Source organism: Pleurodeles waltl, chromosome 1_1 (genome assembly GCF_031143425.1).
Source record: "Pleurodeles waltl isolate 20211129_DDA chromosome 1_1, aPleWal1.hap1.20221129, whole genome shotgun sequence".
NCBI lineage: Eukaryota > Metazoa > Chordata > Amphibia > Caudata > Salamandridae > Pleurodeles > Pleurodeles waltl.
In genome coordinates, this window is record NC_090436.1 from 135662563 (window position 1) to 135690466 (window position 27904).

Below are 27904 nucleotides of genomic sequence, written 5' to 3' on the forward strand. Positions count from 1 at the left end.
CACCCTCTCTCCCATCAGACATGCCATAGACATCTGGGGCTTCATGTAAACCTCACCCCAGACTTCCTCTTCCTGACCAAAACCTGATTCACCCCAACTCCGATCCCTAACATTGCAGTGGCCATCCCCTGGCTTTAAGAATGCAAGACAGGACAAAACCAGTAAACCTGGAGGACTTACCATTATCTTCAAAGAAAATATATACTGCTCCACCAGAGCCGCCAACTTTAGCAACCTTCTGGAACACCTCGCCTTCAAGCTCAACCACTCCTGCAACACCACCATAGGAGGAGCCCCACTCTACAGACCCCCCCCCGAACCAAGACATAACAACTTTGGAAATGACAATCACAGATCTCATCTTCCCATTGGTGCTCGAATCCAGCTCCTTCTTCTTCACCAGCGACCTCAACTTTTACCTGGGTTATCTCACTGATCAGAAAACCAACAGCATACAGAGGACTTGAACACACTTGGAATCTCCCAGCTAGTAAAGGATCCCACCCACACTGCAAGACATCTCCTCAACCCAGTTTTTAACAACATCTCTTACATGAGGGTGCACAACCCCACACCCCTCAACTGGGCTGATCATTCACTCATCAACTTCAACCTGCACCAATGCAGAAACCATGCCCATCAAAGCTGCTGACACAGCTGGAACATCATCCGGGATGAAACTTGGACCCCAAAGTTCCAAGCCTATGGCCCACCACACCTAGATCCATCAGCAATGCCAATGCCTGGATCACCTTCTGTGCAGAGTCCCTAGTCCCACTAAAGACCATTACTACTGTTGCACTTAGACATGTTTGCAGGGTCACCCCCAAGCTTTTGCCTTCACCCCCCTTATTTGTCTGAACTTTCTTTTGGTGGATTTAGGCCTCTGTGCACTTTACCACTGCTAAACAGTTCTAAAATGCTTGTGCTCACTCCCTAAAACATGGAAAAATCGGCTTACACCAGATTGGCATACTTAATTTACTTATAAATCCCTGGCAAAAGGGAATCCCATATCCCCAGGGCCTGTAACTTAAATGATACTAGCGAGCCTGCAGCATTTATTGTGCCATCCACTTAAATAGCCTTGTGAAACATATCTTAGGCCTGCCATTGCAGCCCGCCTGCAATTTTAAACTGACAAATCGACTTGGCAAGATAACCTTTCCGCCAGGACTAAAACTTTTTGTTAAGTCACCCCTAAGGTAGTTCCTAAATGGCCCATGTTGCAGGTTGCATTGTAATTAAAATGTTGGTCATGTGCTTTTTCCCTTTATATGTCTCGGTAATTCTTGGGAGTGAAAAGCTCACAAATTCATTTTTCACTACTGTGAGACATACCTGTCCTGTAGGATACATTTGGTTACCTTATTACCTTATTACTCTTAATAATAGCTAACTTTGGATTCAGAGCAGGTAGGAAATGCCGAGTTTGGTGTCTGAGGGATTATAATTTTTAACCCTTTTAATGGTAAAGTCAGATTTTAAGTCACAGTTCTGAAAATGCCATGTTTATAAAGTTGATATTGTCTTCTCCTAAACATTTGATGCCTGCAGCCTCTTCCCGGATCACATGACTAGGTGTAATTAGCAGTTTGCCTTTGTGTATTCCTCCCAGACAGTATCAGAAGAGAGGGTCTGTATGTTGGCAGGATGGGAAACTCCAGAAGCTCTCTCACTTCAAAGTGGGCACCAAGTATAAATATTGGACAATCAGACCCACTCTTCAGATTAATTCTGGACCTATGGATGAATGACTGCTTTGCTGCTCTGCTTCACTGCTGCTCTCCTGCCTTGCTTTCTCACTAGGAAGGACTGGACCAGGACCTTACACCAAGGAACACCAGAGTGTCTTCAAGGGTTATTTGGCTGGGTTCCTGATCAGCCTGAGGGACAGAAAAGGGTCCAAACATCTTGAAGCTGCAACTGCATTCTGCCTTCTCTGAGTCCTAACACTGCACGCCCAGGTGATGCCTCCCCAGTCCTGGATCTTTGGAAGTGGGACTAAAGATGCCCTTCCAGCCCAGCTGTGGTCTGCATCAGAACTGAGGTTGCGCAAAGCGACCCGATGCAGGACCTCACATTGCTGCACTCATGGCTCCTCATTGGAATGAACACACTGTGACGCAACTCGACACATACCTCACCTCACAGCCCTTATAGCTCCATGTCAGAACTGACGTGACACAACACTATGCGATGTAGGACCATGCATCACACCTCAGAACCACCATTGTGTGGCGCTATGCCCTGCATCAAGGCCATAACGTACAATTCTCAGTAGACCTAACCTGGTCCCTGTCTCTGGCCCACCTTCCAATGCATATAATCAGGCGATAGCAAACATTAAGGCCCTCATTACAACCTTGGCGGTCGGACGAGGCCGAGGCTGAACTGCCAGTCGGCCACCCATGCGGCTGGAAACCCACTGGCCACATTTGGCCATCCCCGCTGGGCCGGCTGTTTCCGCCCTCTGGCCCAGCGGGGATGTCGGCCGTAACATTGCAGCCGGCTCCTAATGGAGCCGGCAGCAATGTGGTGGTGCGGCGGGTGCAGCAGCACCCGTCGCGCTTTTCACTGTCTGCCAGGCAGACAACACATCACACAGCACAACAAACATCACCTCACACATCACCCTCACCACATTAGGGCACCTCAAAGACACCCTAGGTTTTCTGAGGAGGAGCTCAGGGTCATGGTGGAGGAAATCATCCGGGTAGAGCCACAGCTATTCGGATCACAGGTGCAGCACACCTCCATTACTAGGAAGATGGAGCTATGGAGGAGAATTGTCAACAGGGTCAACGCAGTGGGACAGCATCCAAGAACACGGGATGACATCAGGAAGGGGTGGAACAACCTACGGGGGAAGATGCGTTCATTGGTATCCAGACACCAGATTGCTGTACTGAGGACTGGCGGTGGAACCCCACCTCCTCCCCCACAACTAACAACATGGGAGAAGCAAGTCTTGGCAATACTGCATCCTGAGGGGCTCGCAGGAGTAGCAGGAGGACTGGACTCCGGTAAGTCAAATCTTTACTACTACATCCCCCACACCCCACCTGCATGCCATCACATACCCCCACCCACCCCCTCACCTCCATCACTCCAACACCTCACATATGCCCCACTATCACAACCCACCTATCCCAATACCAAGCCCTGCGTGCAACACCAAAGCATGGAACACCCATTGCCAAAGTATGTCCAGTACAGATATCCACACAGACCTCAAAACACTAATCACACAAGGGCAAACACAATAATGCAAGCACAGGAGTAGAGGGTAACTCACGCATTGCACAAGATGGCACACACAGATACTAAAACTTTGCATATACACCCCAACAGGACCCATACCCAACGTCAACGGACAGGAGGTGCCAGACATATCCAGTCTCCCCACAGAACAGGCCCACAGTGATGACAGCAGCACTGCACGCCTGGATCAAGATGACCAGCCCAGCCCATCAGGGACCTCCAGACAGTCGGCTCCCCTGCCACAGTCACAAGCCACCACAGAACCTCCCCCCTCAGGAAACACCACCACAGCACCCACCCAGCGGGCCCATGCCACGGTCCCCAGGACACGTCAATCAGCAGTGTGTCCACCACTACAGGGTCCCCAGGCAAACCCACCAACCCAAGATAATCAGGGACCTGGGGTCAGTGGCAGTGGGCACACGGTTCAGGGGACAGAGGCACAGGACAAAAGGGAAGCTGGGAGGACTGCTGTGCGACAGGGGGAAGACAGGAACCAGGGAACCCACTCTCCACGAGGCACTCTCCAGCATCATGGGAGCATACCACCATTCCCAGGAGCCCATGGGAACGGTACTGGCCATGTTTCAGGAGACCCAGCGGCTGCAGGAGGAACACTACCTTGGGATCGGGGAGGACTTGAAATCCATTAACACCACCCAGGTCACCATTGCAGGGGTGCGGGCAGACCTGGCCAACACCATGAGGGACACAGTGGCACACAAACGGGCCCCTGGCACTCGCCTGGACGATGAACAGCTCTCCACCTCCGCCGGCGCTAGTGGACAGGAGGCATCGCCACAGGACCAACAGGCCACCAGCACCCCACCCCCTGCAGAAGGAGGACCACCCCGCAAGTGGCTCCTGAGATCCAGGAACAAGACAGAGAACATTGCCAAGACCCCCACCAGGAAATAAGACCCTCCTGATTGTCACCCTTCTGTCCCACTTTGTCACCCTGTCCACCTTAAAATGCCATTGCTCCACTATCTATGCCCCCATGGACAATGCAACTGTGAGACCAAGAAACTGAACTCTACCATGGACATTCCTCCACCATCACCCCAGCCCATTGCAAACCCCCCTCCACTTATTAGCACAGAAATAAACACCCTTGAATCACAAATCAATCTGGAGTCCATCTGTACTTTCACACATGTGTAATTGCAACCTCTCAGAAATATAGCAATGTCAATGTTCATGTTCACATACCAATGCTACACAGTTGTTGGGCAGCAGTAAACATAGCAGAGGGCACAAAGTGGGGCCCAGATCTGTGAAATGGAAAGGCAAAGTGACATGTCAGGGTCCATACACAGAGGTAAAAAGGCAGATTTATGCTATGTCCTACAGTAGTATGAGATGTGTGAAGCAGTGCCATCCTCTTACCCATGTCTCACTGGAAGTATTGCATGATGATGTTGTTTCGGTTGTCTATATCTTCTTCATCTGCCTCCTCTTCTTCACTCTCCACAGGCTCCACAGCTGCCACAAGACCAGCATCAGGCCCATCCTCCTGCAGAAAAGGCACGTTGCATTGCAAAGCCAGGTTGTGCAACATACAGCATGCCACGAGTATTTGGCACATCTTCTACGGTGAGTAGTATAGGGAGCCACCTGCCAGATAACAGAGGCACCGGAATCTGGCCTTCAGGAGGCCGAAGGTGCACTCTATTATCCTCCTAGTTCGCCCATGTGCCTCATTGTAGGGTTCCTCTGCCCCTGTCCTGGGATTCCTCACTGGGGCCAGTAGCCATGATAGGTTGGGGTAACCAGAGTCACCTGCAAATATCGAGGGACAACTGTTAGACATCCTCCAAACATTAGGGAATCTCCCATACCCAGACACCTATTTAAACTGTGTGGGGACCTTAGGCTCACCTATTAGCCACACACGGTGCCTTTGGAGTTGCACCATCACATAAGGGATGCTGCTATTCCTCAAAATGTAAGCGTCATGCACTGAGCCAGGATACTTGGCATTCACATGGGAGATGTACTGGTCTGCCAAACACACCATCTTCACATTCATAGAATGGTAGCTTTTCTGGTTTCTGTACACCTGTTCATTCCTGCGGGGGGGACGGGACAAATGCCACATGTGTACCATCAATGGCACCAATGATGTTGGGGATATGTCCCAGGTCATAAAAGTCACCTTTCACTGTGGGCAGATCCTCCACCTGAGGGAAAATGATGTAGCTGCGCATGTGTTTCAGCAGAGCAGAGAACACTCTGGAAAACACATTAGAGAACATTGGCTGTGACATCCCTGATGCCATGGCCACTGTTGTTTGGAAGGACCCACTTACCAGGAAATGGAGCACAGACAGAACCTGCACTAGAGGGGGGATTCCTGGGGGATGGCGGATAGCTGGCATCAGGTCTGGCTCCAACTGGGCACACAGTTCCTGGATTGTGGCACGATCAAGTCTGTAAGTGATAATGATGTGTCTGTCTTCCATTGTCTCCAGGTCTACCAGGGGTCTGTACACCGGAGGATGCCGCCATCTCACCACCTGCCCCAATGGACGTGCCCTGTGTAGGAGAAGGGTGAGCAGAGGGTCATACACCACATAGGTTTCATAAGGCTGTTTAGCACAATTGTGAAATTATCTCTGTGTGCCTTTGTCTGTCTGTATTCCTGGCCAAAATAGCTGTGACGCAGTTAGTTGGGCTGCCTTGTGGCCCCCTGAAATGGCGGCTGCCTGACCTGTAAGGTGGGACAAGGGGAAATTAGGTAACTGCGCTGGCGTTGTGCAGCGTTGCAGCAGGCGATCGAAGACCACTGCGCAATTCAGCATTGGTTATCATTGGGCCCTATGGGTTCCAGGAGGCAATGACGATGTACGCCGGCGGTGACAGTTCGCACCGCCATGGACGTGACCGCCATTTTCTATCTGTTCCCTCACTTGATACCTGACCTTCAACAGGAGAGGACCTACAGTGCAAGTGCTGCTGTGACTTGCCTCTGGAAGCGACAATGGCTACAGTGTCTGGGGAAAGGGCCCCTGCCTTCACTGCGGAGGAGTTGGAGGAACTGTTGGATGGGGTCCTCCCCCAGTACACGCTACTCTTCGGTCCTCCAGACAAACAGGTGAGTGAACTGTGTGCACATTAGATGGGACATGATTGTATGGAGTGTCGTGGATGGAAGAGACGGGGGGACAGGCCAGTTTGTGAGGATGGTAAGTGTATGTTTTTCTGGGACAGGGTGAGAGGTCTGTGGCCAATGTGTGAGAAGAACTGTACAGGGAGTAACATCCTTTTTTACTTCACTATTCCCCTAGGTCAGCACCCACCAGAAGAAGGGTATTTGGAGTGCCATTGCCAAGGGAGTGTGGACCCTGGGGGTCTACCATAGACGGAGCACCCCCTGCCGTAAAACATGGGAGGACCTGCGCTGCTGGAGCAAGAAGACGGCGGAGGCCCAGTTGGGGATGGCCTCCCAAATTGGAAGGGGAGCCCGTCGCACCATACCCGCCCTGATGTGCCGGATCCTGGTGGTGGCATATCCTGCTGGTGGGATGGGAGCTTGAGGGCATCACAGTAGCCACAAGGGGTTGAGTACAATCTCATTCAGCTGACTCTGCACGCTTGACATGGTGTCTGGCTGGGGGCGGTGGGCTGTGGGTTCCCCTAGGCCAGGGCAGAGGCGCAAAGTAGATCCATTGATTTGCAGGCTCAGTCCCACTCCAACCCCAAAGGTGGTAGTTGCCCTCTACACCTAGTCAGGCTCCTATGGGTTCCAACTGTGCATGAAATGGGTCTAGACAGAGTCCCCCATGGGCATGTGCTTTTCCCTGCACTGTTAGTGCATGGCTTAGTGCATAGGGCTGCTCCCTGTGAGTTGTGTTCTCCAACGGTAGTTGTGTTGCAGACATTGACCATGTGTCTCCTCTGTCTTTCCCCCCCTTTTTGTTTTGCAACTCTGTCCTTGTGTGCATTAGCATCATCTGGCAGAGGAGCATTGGCACCAGAGACGGAGGGAGCTGTAACCCACAAGGCCAGGCACCAGTGGGACGGAGGGCGAGGGGAGCTCCACGACGGGGGCCAGTGAGAGACTCCTCCTCTGATGGGAGCTCCTTGCAGTGGTGGGCACCTCTGTGTCCACTGCAACCACAGGTACAGCCACCACCTCCCCTACCAGCACCGCCCGCCCAGCAGCCCCTCATTGAGTTTCCCGTGCCCACTCACCCAGGAGGATGGGCATTTCCTTCGCCCCAGGCACCTCAGGCCCTGCCCCAGTCAGCTCTGCTGTCCTCAGTGGGGAGGCTATTAACCTCCTGAGATCCCTCACTGTTGGGCAATCAACCATTTTGAATGCCATCCAGGGTGTTGAGAGGCATTTGCAGCAAACAAATGCATACCTGAAGGGCATTCTAGCGTGGCTGCCCAACAGAGAGCCTTTCAGGCTCTGGCCTCAGCACTGATGGCAGTCATTGTCCCTGTGTCCAGCCTCCCCTCTCCAACTTCCTCTACCCAGACCCAATCCCCTGTACCTCAGCCTATCCCAAGCACACCATCAGACCAGCATGCACACTCATCAACACACAAGAGTGGACATGACAAACATAAGCACCACACATCCCACAGGCACTCACACAAGCACCATCCCCATGCAGACACACCAACATCCACTGCCTCCACTGTGTCCCCCGCCTCCATGTCCTCCTCCTCCCTCCCTGTCTCGTCTCCACTCACACATGCATGCACTACATATTTATCCTCTACCTCCATCACCAGCAAGCCCATCACCACACACCGCTCACGTGCAATCACCACCCCTACTACCATTCACACATCCCCTGTGTCCTCTCCCAGTGTGTTTGTGTACACAAACGCAGGCACACACCCACCCAACAGCCATCCCCCTCACAACAGCCTCTGGCCCATGCACCTTCACCCAAATTCAGCAGACGTACACCTGCTACAACCACTACCTCATCCTCCACTCCCAAACCCCCTCCATCTTCCCATCCCAGTGTGTCTAAGAAAATGTTCCTGGCTAACATTGACTTCTTCCCTACACCTCCCCCCACGTCCTTTCCCTAGGGCCAGGATGTCCAGGTCCCAGCCCAGCACCTCAGCTATCAAATCCTTCAGCACTGTGGTCTCAGCAAGTACTGTCACATCGCGGGCGGCACCCATCAGGGCTGCCAGTGTGCCACCTAGCGAGGCCAAGGATCAGCCCATTCCGCAGCCTGCCAAGATGAAGAAGCCGTAGGGAGAAGCCGCACCAACCACCCAGCAAAGGCTCCTCCAAGCCAAAAGGGGACAGTGCCAAGGGACCAGCAGCGACATCAAAGGTGGGGAAGGAACACAAGGCAAAGGGGAAGTCAGGACAGGGCATGGAGCCTCTGGCTGAGGGACCAGAGTCACCCCTTCTGGCAACCAGAGCAGCAACCTGTATGGCGGTGGACACCGCCACCTGCACCGCCACCTGCACCGCTACCTGCACGTCTGCTGCCTCAGCAACAGTCCCCAGGATCATCCCCGTTGGGCAGCCATCCAAGGCTGCAGGAGACGTCCTGCTGTGTCTCTCCACAGGTGCTGACAATTTCACCACTGCCAGCATCTTCGCCACAGACACCGCGGCAACCACCGCCACCAGCCCTGCGACGTGCTCAGATAGCGCCACCACAGCTGACAAGGCTTTCGTCCCCAGTGGGCAGCCGTCCAAGGCTGCAGGAGAGGTCCTGGATGCTGCACAGCGTACATGAGGGACGACACCCAGCACTGTTTGTACCTGCAGGTAGCAGGCGAAGTCTCAGCAGGGTGGAATGTGTCTCTGCCTCCATGGAATATCATGCTACCTGTTCCCAGGCAATCTCGTGGCACACACACCTAGGTGAGGGAATGGGACCTGCCACACTGCATGTGAAGCACTCTGGGCACAGTGCCCCCTCCAGAACCAGTGGATAGATGCATCCACCCCCCTAGTCCTTGGCAGGATGAAGAACTCTGGGCACAATGCCCCCTCCAGAACCAATGGAGAAAAGCCTCCACTCCATCAGTCCTTGGCAGGATGAAGCACTCTGAGCACAATGCCCTCTCCAGAACTAGTGGAGAAAAGCATCCACTACCCCAGTACTTGGCAAGATGAAGCACTCTGGGCACAATGCCCCCTACAGAACCAGTGGAGAAAAGCATACACTACCCCAGTCCTTGGCAGGATGAAGCACTCTGGGCACAATGCCCCCTCCAGAACCAGTGGAGAAAAGCATCCACTCCCCCAGTCCTTGGCAGGATGAAGCACTCTGGGCACAATGCCCCCTCCAGAACCAGTGGAGAAAAGCATCCCCTCCCCCAATCCTTGGCAGGATTAAGCACTTTGGCCACAATGCCCCCTCCAGAACCAGTGGAGAAAAGAATCCACTATCCCAGTTCTTGGCAGGATGAAGCACTCTGGGCACAATGCCCCCTCCAGAACCAGTGGATAGATGCATCCACTACCCCAGTCCTTGGCATGATGAAGCACTCTGGGCACAATGCCCCACCCAGAACCAGTGGAAAAAAGCGTCCACCTCCGCAGTCCTTGGCAGGATGAAGCACTCTGGGCACAATGCCCCCTCCAGAACCAGTGGAGAATGGCATCTACTTGAGAGACTGTGGCTTTGCACTCCCCAGGATAAAGCAGTGGGCAAACCACCCACTGGAGAGACTTGAGAGACTGTGGCTTTGCACTCCCCAAGACCAAACTGTGGGCATGGAGCCCCCGTTCATCCGGCTGAGGTGCCCCGCTCCCCCTGAGGTCCCTGTTTACTTTCGATCTGATGCCCCAGCAGTGTTCTCTCCGTTTCGAGTCAGGTATCATGTGTGGGCTACGCCCATGCATTTTGGGACCACTGGTTCACGGACAATGATTTCATTACTATCCGGACTTGTGTAGTTGGTGTACATATTGGTATATACTAATGATTTTAATTTTGGCCTATCTGATGTTTCGATGATTACACTTGTTACAATCATTTCATTTGGTCCTTGCGTCCTTCCAGGGGATGAGGGGTGTAAATGTAATGTTGATGCATGTATTTGTGTGTATGGTGTTGTGGGTGAGGGTACGGGTGCGGGTGGGGATGTTGCGTGTTCTGTGTGTGTGTCACTCTTTTCCCTCCTCCCCGCCCATGTGTGCTAGATGCAGTACTCACCGTTGTCGTTACCGGCGTCTTTGCTTCTCCTGATAGAAGAGAAGGTAAACCAACATTGGTAACACCTGTAACTCGGGCTCCATGGCGTCCTGGTTCCTCGTTGGGTGTCGAGGGGTGAGTGGTTTCCGTTCCAAGTACTGTTTCCACCGTGCTTTTGATGGCGTTGGTACCGCCTCAGAAAAGGTGGCAGATTGGGGCCTTGTAATATGGTGGGTGGTACATTGTGTTCCGCCTGTCTGTTGGCCGTTACCGCCACGGTGTTTGTTTCTACAGCCGTGGCGGTCAGAGTGTTAAAGTGGCTGTCTATGTTGGCGGTTTCCGCCATGGTTGTGATCCATATTTTTTATTGCCAGCCTGTTGGCGTAATTACTGCCGCTTTAACACCGACCGCCAGGATTGTAATGAGGGCCTATATCCTAAATGTGTTCCACAATCCTTAGCAGGTATGTTAGCTCTTCCCTACAACCTCGTAATATATTAAAAAAAGTCAACACGTTTCGGCCTCCTCATAATCGGGCCTCATCAGGACTAATGGAGACTACAATGCCATAAAACATAAAAAAAGTCCAAAATTACAGATTAAAAAAAACACTTAAAAACAATCTATAATCTCTCCCCCAAATGCACACTAATTCAAAAAAATACTAATTCAAAGTGGAGAAAAAAGAAGAAAGAAAGCAGAGGAAGAGTGGAACTCTCACTTTAAGTTACCAAATCCACCACACCATAAAGATATTGTTAGACCTGACAGCCTTAGGGTGGTCACCCCTAACTTTTTGCCTGCCTCCCTCCACTTCTTAGACACTGTTTTTGCTGAATTTTAGACTGCGCACTTTACCACTGCTAACCAGTGATAAAGTGCATATGCTCTTTCCCTTTAAACATGGTAACTTTGGATCACACAATCAGACTATTTAATTTACTTATAAGTCCCTAGTAAAGTGCACTGTATGTGCCTAGGGCCTGTAGATTAAATGCAACTAGTGGGCCTGCAGCACTTGTTGTGCCACCCACTTAAGTACTACTGGGACCCTGGCAGACAGGATTGAACTGAAAGGGGACCTGGTGCACTTCTAAGCCACTCTCTGAAGTCTCCCCCACTTCAAAGGCACATTTGGGTATAAAACAGGGCCTCTGCCCTACCACCTCAGACACTTGCTGGAGAAGAAACCTGAACCAGAACCTGCATCCTGCCAAGAAGAACTGCCTGGCTGCCCAAAGGACTCACCTGACTGCTTTCTACAGAGGACTGCTGCCTTGCTGTTGCCCTGCTGCCTTGCTGAACTCTTGCCTTGCTGCAGAAGTGCTCTCCAAGGGCTTGGATAGAGCTTGCCTCCTGTTCCCTGAAGTCTCAGGATCAAAAAGACTTCTTTCTTTCAACTGGATTCCTTGTGCGGTGAACAATTCGACGCACAGCTTGCTCCGCGGTGAAAAATTCACCACACGCTGACCCGGGATGCCGGCGCTTGACTTCGCAAGGAAAAGATTGACGCGGTGCCTGCGGTTCGACCGGAACTTCAACGCACGCCCCGCCTGGACAACGCCGCCTGACTTCCAGAGAGGAAATCAACGCGGCGCCTGCCGTGAGGGAGAAAATTCCACGCACAGCCCACTGGAACGACGCACAGCCAGACAACAAGCCCAGGATTCCATGCACAGACCCCGGGGCATCTGAAAACCCCACGACCCACTGAGGAGACTTTCCGCGTACCGGAAATCGACGCAACGTGTTCCCTGCGTGAAAAATAACAACGCAAGTCCGTGTGTGAAGGGGCGAAACCGACGCACACACCATTTTCCACGCATCTCCTCCTCTGCGGCCCTCTGCGCAGATTTTCCACTACAAACCAGGTACTTTGTGCTTGAAAGAGACTTTGGTGGTCATTCTGACCCTGGCGGTCTTTGACCGCCAGGGCGGAGGACCGCAGGAGCACCGCCGACAGGCCGGCGGTGCTCCAATGGGGATTCCGACCGCGGCGGTAAAGCCGCGGTCGGACCGGCACCACTGGCGGGGTCCCGCCAGTGTACCGCCGCCCCATTGAATCCTCCGCGGCGGCGCAGCTTGCTGCACCGCCGCGGGGATTCCGACCCCCCCTACCGCCATCCAGATCCCGGCGGTCGGACCGCCGGGATCCGGATGGCGGTAGGGGGGGGTCGCGGGGCCCCTGGGGGCCCCTGCAGTGCCCATGCCACTGGCATGGGCATTGCAGGGGCCCCCGTAAGAGGGCCCCTACATGTATTTCACTGTCTGCTGCGCAGACAGTGAAATACGCGACGGGTGCAACTGCACCCGTCGCACAGCTTCCACTCCGCCGGCTCGATTCCGAGCCGGCTTCATCGTGGAAGCCTCTTTCCCGCTGGGCTGGCTGGCGGTCTGAAGGCGACCGCCCGCCAGCCCAGCGGGAAAGTCAGAATTACCGCCGCGGTCTTTCGACCGCGGAACGGTAACCTGACGGCGGGACTTTGGCGGGCGGCCTCCGCCGCCCGCCAAGGTCAGAATGAGGGCCTTTGTTTGCTTTTTAAAGACTTTAGACACTTCATATCACTTTTCAGTGATATCTCTACAATTTCTTATTGCATCTTTTATCGTTTTGACCTGCAAATATCCAGATAAATATTATATATTTTTCCAAACACTGTGTGGTGTATTTTTGTGGCGCTATATTGTGTTATTGTATGATTTATTGCACAAATACTTTACACATTGCCTTCTAAGTTAAGCCTGACTGCTCAGTGCCAAGCTACCAGAGGGTGGGCATAGGATAGTTTGGATTATGTGTGACTTACCCTGACTAGAGTGAGGGTCCTTGCTTGGACAGGGGGTACCCTGACTGCCAACCAAAGACCCCATTCTAACATGATATCAAAGTGGTTCACATGCTCTATTAACATAAGAGTACTGTAAGTGTAAGGATTAAGCGCCTATTTTACAGCTCATTGTGTCTCAAAATTAACTATATAGTGACCAAACAAAGTTCCTCCAACTGAAAAGTCCAAGATGTGCACCTTTTATTCACTGCTCGACTCACTTCCACAATCCATACTTAAAGTTCATGAAAACATTTTTAAGACTGCTCATTCATATAGGGGTACCAATATATCTACAATTAAAAAAAACTTGCAATTGCTTCCTGATCGTCATACAATAATATTCTTTTCTTTTATAAGACTACTTATCTGCATCATTCAGTCAGGTCACTTCAGTGGAACCAGTTGGTCTACACGATCTTAAGTCATAACGACAAGTTTCAAACAAGAATTTCCCCCCAAAATATATATATCTACAAGCTTATTTTGCTACTTAGCGCAATGCCTACATTCACCCTCAATGCTGTATAACCCAGATTTATAGTATTGTCTAAACTGTATTCCGGGGCACCATTCTAAGGAATAAAATATTCTGTACAATAATTACAGCTCAGACTCTAGATCAAGGACCACAGTTCATCCATGTCGTTCAGGCTTGTCTGGCTGTTCCGTACTTCTCGATGAATCCTGCTTCCATTCTCAATAACTTGCTGGATGTAGAACGTCCATCTCCTTTAGGGTGTACCACTTCCAATACAGTCCACCAGATATCATCTGGTTTATGGTTTAGTACACTGAAATGTTCTACCAATGGTGCCCCTCGAGTTATACATTTAATCCTTGATCTGTGTTGCAAAATTCTCGACTTGACTGGTTGTGACCTTTGTCCAATGTACACTTGTTCGCATGGGCACTTAATACAGTAAACCACATTCTTAGTATTGCAGTTCTAAAAATCATTTTGTTGGTATACCATTCCATTCAACATGATTTCTTTAGTGTCATTTGTGAATTGACATGCCACACAATTTTTACATCTATAATGTCCCTGAACTGGGGGAAGTTGTAGCATCGTTCTTAAGTCTTTCCTTTGCTCAGTGGGAAAGACTGCTTTTACCGAATAATCCTGCAGATTTTGTGCTTTTTTTAAAGAAAACAATGTTTTTTCTATACCTAGATCTCTCACTATTCTCCAGTTTCTTTCAATAATCGATCTTATCTTGTTGGCTTTGGGGCTATAGGTAATGACACACGTCAGAGGAATGCTCCTTGCTCTTTGGAAGTTAATAAAGATGTGTGATATTTGTGTGATATTATAGGTTTTTGATAATATTTGTTTGTCCAGAGATGTTGGAATTTTGTTTGTTCTTTACTGATTTTTCATCCTTTTGTTTAAGTTAATGAATGAATAAATGTTGAAATAAATTTTCATTGCCAATGATGGATTAATAGCCTCATTGTGTCTGAATCAAGGTGATCAATTCTTTCCTACTAATAGACCAATCTCCTATATTGTTTGTACATTTCCTACCCAGCTTTAGTAGGGTCACATAGGTAGACCTCCTTTCTTCAGCAATGCTTCACTTGGGGAAGGGGCCATTCAAGTAAGTGGTGCTCATGAATGTGAGGATGGAGCCATAGAAGGCTTGGTTGCATCTAATATGGTTGATGGTGGGGGTGTGATGGCAGTAATTGCCAATACCAATCCTACCACCAAACAGACATCTTGGAACACATCATGGCTCTCATCAAAGCTGCCTTGCCTTGAGTGGGGCACCTTTGTAAATGTGTTTAATATATGTTTGTTCCAAGAAACCTGGTTGACCAGCCCCCAGCATCCCTCAGGATTTATGCCATTTAATAAGAAGGCTACTGCAACAGGGAAAGGCAGGCCAATGGGGGGCTTGACTACTTGGGTTAAAACAACCCTTTCATGTTGTGTTAAGAAATTGGATTTGGATTGCTCAGACCTGTTGTGCATTGCTTTAACTGCACCAGGCATGGCAACACTTTGGCCCTCATTACAACATTGGCGGTAAAAGCACTAACCGCCGTGCAGAAGACCGCCAACACACCGCTGCGGAAATCCGCCACAACTATTATGACCCACAGCACGGAATCCGCCAAAATTCAGACACCCACACAAGTCCGCCACACCAAACGTCAGTGATAATCTGGCGAAAACAAAACCTCCACCGTCACGCCAACAGAAATACGCCCACACTATCATGACCCACGAATCCAAATACGCGCTCAAAATACACACACACATACAAAACACAGCCACATTGGACAAATCGAAATACACACACCTGATACACATACACACACCACTCCCTCGCACCCAATACAATATAAAACACACACCCACATCACCCACAAACCCCTACGACAACAATTGAGAAAGAAGCACAGAGAGAGACACCACAATCAACAATGCTAGCATCCACAGGCACACAACACCATCACCCATATAACTTCCACACACCTCACACAACACCCCACTACATATCAGCACACCTATCACCACACACCACCCCACACATCACCCACACCACCCCATGGCACGGCAAAGGCACCCCAGGTTCTCGGAGGAGGAGCTCAGGGTCATGGTGGAGGAAATCGTCCAGTTAGAGCCACAGCTGTTCGGATCACAGGTGCAGCACACCTCCATTGCAAGGAAGATGGAGCTATGGCGAAGAATAGTGGACAGGGTCAAGCAGTGAGACAGCACCCTAGAAATCGGGATGACATCAGGAAGAGGTGGAACGACCTACAAGGGAAGGTGCGTTCTGTGGTCTCAAGACACCACCTTGCGGTTCAGCGGACTGGCGGCGGACCCCCCACCTCCTCCCCAACAACTAACAACATGGGAGGAACAGGTCTTGGCGATTCTGCATCCTGAGGGCCTTGCAGGAGTAGATGGTGGGCTGGACTCTGGTAAGTCAAATCTTAACTATTACACCCCCCACCCTACCTGCATGCCATCACATACCCCCACCCTCACACCCATCACTCCAACTCCTCAGAGATGTCCCACTATCACAAACCACACATCCCAACACCAAGCCCTGCATGCAACACCAAAGCATGGACACCCATCACCAAAGCATGCCCACTGCACAAACCCATACACCCCTCTAAACCATCATCACACAAGGTCCCAGAAAGGAATGCAAGCACTGGGGTACACGGTCACCCACCCATTTCACACCATGACACACACAGATGTAATAAACATCCTTTTATACCCCTGCAGGACCCCTACCCAACGTCACCGGACAGGAGGGTCCACACATGTCCACACCACCAACAGAAGAGGCCCACAGTGATGACAGCAGCTCTGTCCAACTGGAACTAGATGACCAGCCCGGCCCATCGGGGACCTCGGGAAAGTCGGTTCCCCTGACACAGTCACAGGCCACCACAGAGCTTCCCCCCTCTGGAAACACCAGCACAGCACCCACCCAGCGGGCCCATACCTCTGTCCCCAGGACACGTCAATCAGCAGGGTGTCCACCACTACAGGGAACCCAGGCTAACCCACCACCCCAACAACAACAGGGACCTGGGGGCAGTGGCAGTGGGCACACGGTCCAAGGGACGGAGGCCCAGGAACAGAGGGGAACTGGGAGGGCTGCTGTGCGACAGGGGGAGGACAGGCCAAGGGAACCCACTCTCCATGAGGCCCTCTCCTCCATCATGGGAGCCTACCACCACTCCCAGGAGACGATGGCAACGGTACTGGTCAAGTTTCAGGAGACCCAGCGCCTGCAGGAGGAACAGTATTTGGGCTTCAGGGAGGAACTTAGATCCATCAATTCCACCCTGGGAACCATTGTAGGGGTTCTGAAGGAAGTACTCAACACCAGGAGGGACACTGTGGCACAAGAAGGGGCCCCTGACAATAGCATGGACAATGAACTGCCCACCACCTCCACCGGCGCTAGTGGACAGGAGGCACCACCACAGGACCACCACACCAGCACCCCCACCCCCTGCAGAGAGGGAACCACCCCACAAACGGTCCCTGAGATTCAGGACAAAGACAGAGAATGATGCCAAGACCCCCGCCAAGAAATGAGACCACCCTGAATGTCATCCTTCTGTCCCACTTTGTCACCCTGTCCATCCTTAAACTGCCCCAGCTCTACTTCCTATGCCCATTTGGGCAATGCACCTGTGAGACTAATAGACTGGACTCTGCCATGGACATTCCTCCACCATCACCCCTCACCATTTTGCAACCCCCCCCCCCAATATTTTGCACTTAAATAAACACCCTTGAAGCACAAAACAATCTGGAGTCAGTCTGTGATTTCGGAATAGTGTATTAGCAATTTCTGTGGCAAAAAGCTCTTTCAATTGTAATGTCAACATACCTATGTCACACAGCTCTAGTCCATGAGGAATCAAAGCAAATGTCACACAGTGGGACCCACATCTGTGAAATCGTAAGGGAAAGTGACAACTCAGTGACCATACACTGGGTGAAAACGACAGACAGTAGAGCGGTAGTAGTGTTAAAGTACATGTAGTAGGCAGGTTTGTATTCTTACCTGTGCCTCACTGGAAATATTGCAGGATCACCGAGTCTCTGTTGTCCATGTCCTCTTCTTCTGCTTCCTCGTTTTCACTGTCCACAGGCTCCACAGCTGCAACAACACCACCATCTGGACCATCCTCCTGCAGAAAAGGCACCTGTCATCGCAAAGCCAAGTTGTGAAGCATACAGCAGGCCACGATGATCTGGCACACTTTCTTTGGTGAGTAGAATAGGGATCCACCTGTCATATGGAGGCACCTGAACCTGGCCTTCAGGAGGCCGAAGGTCCGCTTGATTATCCGCCGTGTTCGGCCATGGGCCTCATTGTAGCGTTCCTCTGCCCTTGTCCTGGGATTACTCACTGGGGTCAGTAGCCATGACAGGTTGGGGTAACCAGAGTCACATGCAAATGGCGAGGGACAACTGTTAGATCCACACTAACCTATATGGATAACCCCGGACCCAGACAACCATTCCCACTGTCTTGCTTCCAGGTGCTCTCCTAATAGCCACTCACAGTGCCTCTGGAGTTGACCCATCACATAAGGGATGCTGCTATTCCGCAGGATGTAGGCGTCATGCACTGAGCCAGGGAACTTGGCATTCACATGGGAGATGTACTGGTCTGCCAAACACACCATCTGCACATTCATGGAATGATATCTCTCCCGGTTTCTGTACACCTGTTCACTCCTGCGGGGGGGACCAAAGCCACATGGGTCCCATCAATGGCACCTATGATGTTGGGGATATGTCCCAGGGCATAGAAATCACCTTTCACTGTAGGCAAATCCTCCACCTGAGGAAAAACGATGTAGCTCTGCATGTGTTTCAGCAGGGCAGACAACACTCTGGACAACACGTTGGAAAACATAGGCTGGGACATCCCTGATGCTATGGCCACTGTTGTTTGAAATGACCCACTTGCATGGAAATGGAGCACTGACAGCACCTGCACTTGAGGGGGGATTCCTGTGGGATGGCGGATAGCTGACATCAGGTCTGGCTCCAGGTGGGTACACAGTTCCTGGATTGTGGCACGGTCAAGCCTGTATGTGATGATCACATGTCTTTCCTCCATTGTCGACAGGTCCACCAGCGGTCTGTACACCGGAGGATGCCGCCACCTCCTCACATGTCCCAGCGGACGGTGCCCATGAAGGACAACAGCGAGCACAGAGTCAAACAACTCAGAGGTACGTACCCACAGCTTACACAGAACACGAATCCTAATCCGTAAAGTGGGCTGTATGTGTGTTGAGTCTAGGCCTAGGTATGTGTGATGCACTTAAAAATGAAGCCATGTGGGCCCTTGAAATGGCGGCTGCCTGACCTCTAAAGTAGGACAATGGGAGGTGAGGTAACTGCGCTTTGCATTGTACACCGTCGCGGTAGGCGGTCGAAGACCGCGGCGCAATGTTGCATTGGTTAACATTGGACCCTATGGTTCCCAGGAGCCAATGACGATGTACGCCGGCGGAGACGGTACGCACCGCAGCGGACATGACCGCCATTTTCTATCTGTTCAATCACTCGATACCTGATCTTCGACAGGAGAGGACCTACACTGCAAGTGCTGCTGTGACCTCGGTCTGGAAGAGACAATGGCTCGAGTGTCTGGGGAAAGGGCCCCTGCCTTCACATGGGAGGAGTTGGAGAAACTCGTGGACGGGGTCCTCCCCCAGTACACGCTACTCAACGGTCCGCCAGACAAACTGGTAAGTAAGCTGGGAGCATGCTGTATGGGCTATGCCTGTGTGGAGTGGGGTGGATGTAAGAAGCGGGGGGAGATTGCGGCGTGCATGAAGCGACGGTGAGTGCATGTGCCACATCATAAGGGTAGGGATGGGGGCCAATGACTGTGACGGTGCAGTTGGTAATAACTTTTCTTTTCCCCATGTACAATTCATGTAGGTCAGCGCCCACCAGAAAAAAGATATTTGGCGTGCCATCGCCAAGGACGTCCGGACCCTGGGGGTCTACCACAGACGGAGCACCCACTGCCGGAAAAGATGGGAGGACATTGGCCGCTGGAGCAAGAAGATGTCAGAGGCTCAGCTGGGGATGGCCTCCCAACGTGGGAGGGGTGCCTGTGGAACCATGACCCCCCTGATGTTCAGGGTCCTGGCGGTGGCATACCCGAAGTTGTAAGGGCATAACAACTGCCACAAGAGGGTGAATACACTCTCATCCTGCTGATTTTGTGCGCAGTGGAGGTGTCTGGGTGGGGGAGGTGGGCTGTGGGTTTCCCTAGGCCAGGACGAGTTTAGTAGGCAAGGTTCCTCCGTAAGGCAGCCCTTGTGGCACCCCACCTCTGTAGAGTGCCAAGTACACCTAGTCATGCCCCTGTGTCATCCATGTGTGCAGATGTCGTCCATAGCCTAGTAGGACATTTCCCAGGGATTGAACAGTGGAGCCCAAGAGCGTGGCGTAGTGCAGGGGGCTTCTGTGTCTGTCGTGTCCGCCAACCATAGCGGTAATGCATGCACTGAAAATGTCTTTCTACTGTTGTCCCCCCCTTTTTGTGGTCTCCCTGTTCTTGTGTGCATTAGCATCATCAGGCAGAGGAGCAGTGGCACAGGAGCACAAGGGAGCTGCATCCCACATGGCCCTGGAGGGCGACACTACAGACTCTGAATTCACCAGTGGGACAGAGGGCGAGGGGAGCTCCACAGCAGGGACAGGAGCTGAGACCAGTGACACGGACTCGTCCTCTGATGGGAGCTCCCTTGTGGTGGTGGCAACATCTGTGCCCCCCGAATCTACAGGTACAGCCGCCACCCCCCCTACCAGCACCGCCCTCCCAGAAGCCCCTCGGCCTTTGCCCTGTGCCCGCTCACCCAGGAGGGTGGGCATCACCTTCGCCCCAGGCACCTCAGCCCCTGCCCCAGTCACCCCTGCTGCCCTCAGTGAGGAGGCCATTGACCTCCTCGGGTCCCTCACTGTTGGGCAGTCTACCATTTTGAATGCCATCCAGAGTGTCGAAAGGCAGTTGCAACAAACAAATGCATTCCTGGAGGGCATTCATTCTGGTCAGTCGGCCCTTCAGTGAGATTTCAGATTCTGGCCTCAGCACTGATGGCAGCCATTGTCCCTGTCTCTAGCCTCCCCCTCCAACTTCCTCCACCCAGACCCAATCCCCTGTACCCCAGCCTATCCCAAGCACACCTTCAGACCTGCATGCACACACTTCAACACACAAGGGAAGATCAGGCAAACATAAGCACCACACATCCCACAGGCACTCACGCAAGCATCAGACACATGCAGACACACCAACACCCACTGCCACCACTGTGTCCCCCTCCTCCTCGTCTCCCTCCTCCCTCCCAGTCTCATCTACACTCACGCCTGCATGCACTACATCTACAGCCACTACTGCCATCACCAGCACACCCACCACCACACCGCGCTCACGTGCAGTCACCACCCCCACTACCATTCACACGTCCCCTGTGTCCTCTCCCAGTGTGTCTGTGATGCCACCTCCCAAGATTCACAAACGCAGGGACACACCCACCCAACAGCCATGCACCTTCACCCAAAGTCACCAAAAGAACACCTCCTACAACCGCAACCTCTTCCTCCACTCCCAAACCCCCTCCAGCTACCCGTCCCAGTGTGTCCCAAAAACTTTTCCTGTCCAACCTTGACCTCTTTCCAACACCTCCCCCACCCCATCCGTGTCCTAGGACCCGACTCTCCAGGTCCCAACCTAGCACCTCAGCCACAACATCTCTGGGACCAGTGGTGCCTGTAGTCATGGGAATCTGGAGTGCACCGGCCACCAGGGCAGCCAGTGTGGCACAGAGCCACAGCACGGACAGTCCCCCATCTGTCAAGCATTAAAAGTTGGCCAGTGCCCGGCGGGAGAGAGGGAAGACTCCAGCCACCAAAGAGGCTCTCAGGGGTCCCGGTGGGAGTGTGGAGTCAGCTGCGACACCTTCCAAGGTGGGGAAGGACCACAAGAAACCCGGAAAGTCTGGGAAGAGCAGCACGGCGGAGGCCACCACCATCATCCCCACTGTCCAGGAGGCCACCCCCATCATCCCCGCTGCCCAGGAGGCCACCGCCAGCACTTGCCCTGCTGCCCAGGAGGCCACCGCAAACACAAGCCCCGCTGGGCTTGAGAGGACTGCCAGCACAAGCCCCGCTGGGACAGAGAGGACCACCAGCACAAGCCCCGCTGGGACAGAGAGGACCGCCAGCACAAGCCCTGCTGGGACAGAGAGGACCGCCAGTACAAGCCCCGCTAGGACAGAGAGGACCGCCAGCACAAGCCCCGCTGGGACAGAGAGGACCGCCAGCACAAGCCCTGCTGGGCTATAGAGGACCGCCAGCACAAGCCCCGCTAGGACAGAGAGGACCGCCAGCACAAGCCCCGCTAGGACAGAGAGGACCGCGAGCAGCTGAGTCACTGCAAAGGAGGCCGCCGCCTCAAGCACCGCTGAACAGGGCACCGCCGCCTCATGCACTGCTGAACAGGGCACCGCCTCTACAAGCACCGCTGAACAGGGCACCGGCACTACATGCACCGCTGAACAGGGCACTGCCGCTTCATGCACCCCTGAACAGGGCACCACCGCTACAAGCACCGCTGAACGGGGCACCGCCACTACAAGCACCGCTGAACAGGGCACCGCCGCTAGAAGCATCGCTGGTCCATGAGCGCCAAGGGCACTGACGCTACTGAGTCCGTCACGAGCAGGATGAAGCACTCTGGGCACAGAGACCCCTCCAGAACCAGTGGATATTCCCATCCACTACCTCTGTCCTTAGCAGGATGAAGCACTCTGGGCACCATGCCCCCTCCAGAACCAGTGGAGACTGTCATCCACTACCTCCGTCCTTAGCAGGATGAAGCACTCTGGGCACCATGCCCCCTCCAGACCCAGTGGAGAAAGGCATCCACTACCTCTGTCCTTAGCAGGATGAAGCACTCTGGGCACCATGCCCCCTCCTGAACCAGTGGAGAAAGGCATCCACTACCTCTTTCCTTAGCAGGATGAAGCACTCTGGGCACCATGCCCCCACCAGAACCAGTGGAGAGATACATCCACTACCTCTGTCCTTAGCAGGATGAAGCACTCTAGGCACCATGCCCACTCCAGAACCAGTGGAGACTGTCATCCACTACCTCTGTCCTCAGCAGGATGAAGCACTCTGGGCACCATGCCCCCTCCAGAACCAGTGGAGACTGTCATCCACTACCTCTGTCCTTAGCAGGATGAAGCACTCTGGGCACCATGCCCCCTCCAGAACCAGTGGATACTGTCATCCACTTGAGAGACTGTGGCTTTGCACTCCCCAGGATGGCACAGTGGGCAACCCACCCACTGTATAGACTTGAGAGACTGTGGCTTTGCACCTCCCACGATTGAACAGTGGGCAACCCACTCACTGTAGAGACTTGAGAGACTGTGGCTTTGCCCTCCCCAGGATGGAACAGTGGGCATGTGGCCCCCTCATGGATTTGGCGTCATGCACTCAACCGGCTGAGGTGCCCCCCCTTTCCCTCCCCCTGAGGTGCCTGTTTTCTTGCTCTCTGATGCCCCTGCAGTGTTCTCTCCGTCATGGTCGGGGATCTTGTGTGGGCCTCGCCCATACCGCGTGGGCCCAGTGTTCCACTGACTTCAATAGAGCACTACCTGGACTACTAAGCTTGGTATATATTTTGTTTATGGTGAATATATATATTTTTGCTTACTTGATTTTAATATATTACAATGGTTACACTCATTTCCTTTTGTCTTTGCATTCTTCCGGGGGGTTTGGGGGGTGTAACTATAATGTACAAATATGTATTAGTGTGTGTGTTGTAGTTGGTGAGGGTGGGGGTGGGGGTGTTGTGTGTGTGTGTCCCTGTTTTTCCCTCCCCCCTCCCCTGTGTCGTAGGTGCAGTACTCACTGTTGTCTTCGCCGCCGGCATTCGTGCTCCTGGTAGAGGAGCAAGAAGATGAGGGCTGGCAGGATGTGCAGCTCAGGTTCCATGGCGTCCGGATTCCTAGTGGGGTATGTAGAGGTGAGCGTTTTCCCTTCGAAGTCCTGTTTCCACCGTGTTTTTGTCCGCAGGGAATCCGCCCCGGAAAAGGTGGCGGATTGGTAGGTTGTGATACTGTGGTCGGTACATTGTCTTCCGCCTGTCTGTTGACGGTGGCTGACAAGCTGTTTGTCTGTACCGCCGTGGCAGTCGGTGTGTTAAAGTGGCTGTCTTTGTTGGCGGTTTCCACCACGGTCGTAATTCCAATTTTTTTACCGCCGGCCTGTAGGCGGTCTTACCGCCGCTTTAACACTGTCCGCAAGGGTTGTAATGACCACCTTTATATTTATAATGCCTTTGTTAGGCTGACTGCAAATAAAGTGGAATCTAATGAAATCCATATGTTGACTGCCACCTGGCCAAACTTCCAGCAGAGACTGTGAAGATCATAGAGGAGAATTTTAACTTCCAGCTTGAGCCTCTTGATGCGCATGCAGGGTTCCAGTCACTTGAGGAAGACCACTTATGGCCTATACTGGCACTGACAATGCCCTTCATAAAGAAATCGTCTCCGCCGACTCTTCAGCTCAATTCTGTTGTGCTAAATCAGGGTCTGAGAGCCTGCAATGGCAGGCCAAGGTCAGATAAAGAAGGCAATTTCAAGTTTAATCGATCACAGAGCACAAGTCTTATTGAATACATCCTACTTGACGTTCGACTATGGTCCAAGCTGGTAGACATGGTGGTATTCCCACACCAGGACAGTGACCTGGAGTTGAGGTGCTTAGTTTTTGCAGCCCAACCAAACCATAATGTGCCCCTAGCTAGAAGTTAACCCTGTCCTCTTATAGGTGAAGGGTTAAATGGAGCTTGTTATTTTGCTCCAGGTTATCCGTAGCTGAAATCTATAGGGTGGTTGCTGATTGAATGGGGGAGTTGCTTCCTTTATTAACTCTGCCCAGGGAGGACGGTGTTGTATTATCTAAAATCATTAAAACCCATACCCACATGTTGCAAAGGCTGAGGGATCACGTTTTTTGTGGAGGCCAGTCGAATGGCCATGAGACCCAATGGCATAACAATCAATGTAAAGAGGCCCAATGGGCACTGATGGGTGCCATTAAGACTAAAGAAAGGCTCCTAATCAAACAAGCTAGACAGAAGTATAAAAACGCTACATGGGCTTCAAAACATAAATGGGAGATTGAGAAATTGGGAAGTTTGTAGGTAGCGATTAAAAGTGGAGACTCGTATACCTTTTGGAACATTATCTCTACCTGTTGCAGTGAAAGGTTTTCTCCTGTTGAAAACCATATTGCAAAGGCTGAATGGGTTGCCCACTTAACCAGTTTATACTCCCAGAAGAGCAGAGTGTAAGGCTTTGGCTGGTAACTTGTGATGAAACCCTGGCAAACTCGGATGAATCAGTAACCACATTGGGATTGTCTACTTAGGTTAGTGGCCCCCAGGAAGAAATGAGCTTTAATTGTGGAGAAATTAGAAAAGCCATTAAAAACAAGTGAGAGGAACAAAACCTTAGGAGTAGATAAGACAGTCTGGTGACCTCTTCATGGATGAGGTGGATATTTAGGTCCTATATTTCACTGTATTAGTCCATGCCATATTGAAAAGGGCTCCTATTCCTGTGACTTGGTGGGTGCAAAGATTGTTCAAGAAGGGATCTAGAGATCTTCCCTCAAATTACAGGCCTATAAGCCTGATCGTTAGTGCCCAAAAGCCTTTTGCAAGGGTCATCTTGGACCGACTGCAAGATTGGATGACTGAATCAAATATCCTAACTCCTCTGCAGACAGGATTTAGAAAGCGTATTAGTATGCTAGATCAGGTCTTTTGGCTCCAGCTACTGCACTGGAAGTTTGTAATGTTAGGTTGTGGGCGACTGTATGTGGTATTTGTCAATCAATTGGCAGCATTCAATCTCGTCCCCCGATCCAAGTTGTGGCAATTTTAGCTTCATCTACTAAACTTGGTAAAAAGGCTTCATGACCACAATTATGCCCAAGTAAGGTGCAACCAGTAGAGGGAGCCGACAGATCAGTTTCTGGTCAGCAGAAGGTTTAGGCAGGGATGAGTCCTGACTCCCACTTTGTTTTTGCTTTTTATAAAAGGTTTGGTAGCGCATGTGGAACATGATGACTCGGATGCAGCCTGCCTGGCAAACCACAGAATTCCCGCCCAGATATTTGCCGATGATACACTGCTTTTATCTAAATCTTCAATAGGATTGCAAAAATGTTTAAAACAACTTTGGCAGCTTTTGCAAGGCGAGGGGCTCAGATATTAATTTAGCAAAAACAAAGTACCTGGTTTTCAACCCCTATCGCTCTTCTAGACCTAACCCCATGTTAAGAGGGACCCCCTTTGAACAAGTCAAGACCTTTGAAAACCTGGATATTGCATGAACACTTTCACTGGCAGACCCACATTACTAGGTGCAAAATGAGATTAGAGCAAACTACTAGGGGACTATTGAAGACATTTAAGGCCTCCCAATATCACCCCATCTCAATGGTATTGCAGGTTTATAATTATCAGTCACTTGGGTCTGCACTATACAGTGCAGAACTCTGGGGGCATAAGGAGGCCACAGCCTTAGATGCTAGAGAAAATCGCTTCATGAGGCAACTGATTGATCTCCAGATTAGCACACCATTGCTTCCCCTGTGGTTAACCATAGGGTTAAAAAAATATTACACAGGTAGTCAGGTTTAGACCCTTCTTGTTTTGCAGGAGGCTGTGTGCAACTTCAGAACTGAGCCTCTATCAGCAGGGGGAGGTCAAAATCTTGTAACTCATAGGTACAAATGATCTTCCATAGATCAGGCATGCGAGAACAACACTAGTGGACATTGGACTAGATCATTTGTGTACTGCTCAGGAAGAGGCAAGTGTGATCTCTAAAGGGCAGACAAAGATGACCTTTTGGCAGCACCAAATAGATTTATTACAATCCCAATCTAATAAAGGTCCTCTAACATTAGCCTTTTATGTGCTAAAAGGTGACTTCCAGAGAGAGCAGTTCCTGGACAAAATATAGCCCCCTATTTCCAGGAAGCTCCATCTGTAATTCAGATACGGGAGTTTACCGCTCGCATCATTTACAGCTAGTTGGGGCAAATGGTAAATTCAAGAGATGCTCATTGTCTTCTCTGTGTATCTTTGCCCGCTTTTCTGAAACTTTGGTGTCAGAGACTTAAGGGAAGCTCTTATAATTGTAAAGTTTGACAACAGGCAATTTGTGATTTTTGAAGTCTCACAGTTCCTAATGGTGATGTGGAGGGTTAGGCCAAGAGTATTCTAAACAATGTTGTATATGCATTGTTTGCCAGCCAATCTGTTTTAAATCTGTTTTTATGTGTTTCCACCAACAATGTCTATGTCATTTTGTTGTTTTTATACCTTTTCTTCTCTTATTATATGTTTGCATTTCTGTGACTTTTGATGGCAAAGATTTGCTGAATAAAGAGAATTTATATATGCATAATTCACAGTTCGACAGTTATGTATATGGATTGATAGATAGATAGATAGATAGATAGATAGATAGATAGATAGATAGATAGATAGATAGATAGATAGATAGATAGATAGATAGATAGATTGATAGATTGATAGATAGATAGATAGATAGATAGATAGATATAGAAAAAAGGAATCAGGGATCTCTAAGTAGTATTCCATCCAATTTTAGGTAGAAAGCTGCTTTCTTATGTGGAGCACCCTAAAACACCATCAACACTCTGAATCTGCTCACCACAAATGTCGCTTTTTCTAGTAGAGTTTTTAAGCATAGGACTAGCACAGTGCCCTTCATGCTGAGCTAGAAAGTTACAAAGCCTTTTGCCATCTCTACTGCAAATTATTTAAGCATAGGATTAGCTAGTGCCATAAACTCTGAGGCTGGCTCAGAAAATTCCTGAAAAAGTAGAGTCCTCAGTCTGGAAAAACAGCTCGCTGGATCAGAGGATAGATTGATTGGCAATGGGTTGACTACAGTGAGGTCTCAGTGAAGGTGTTGACTAAGGTGGAAAAAGTTCCAAGAGGGAAAAGTTCAGAGATCATGGCCAGGAAGCCATTGGTCAGCATCAGGTCTTGTGAACATTTATACCTTTGGACTTACTCTCTTTTTTTTAA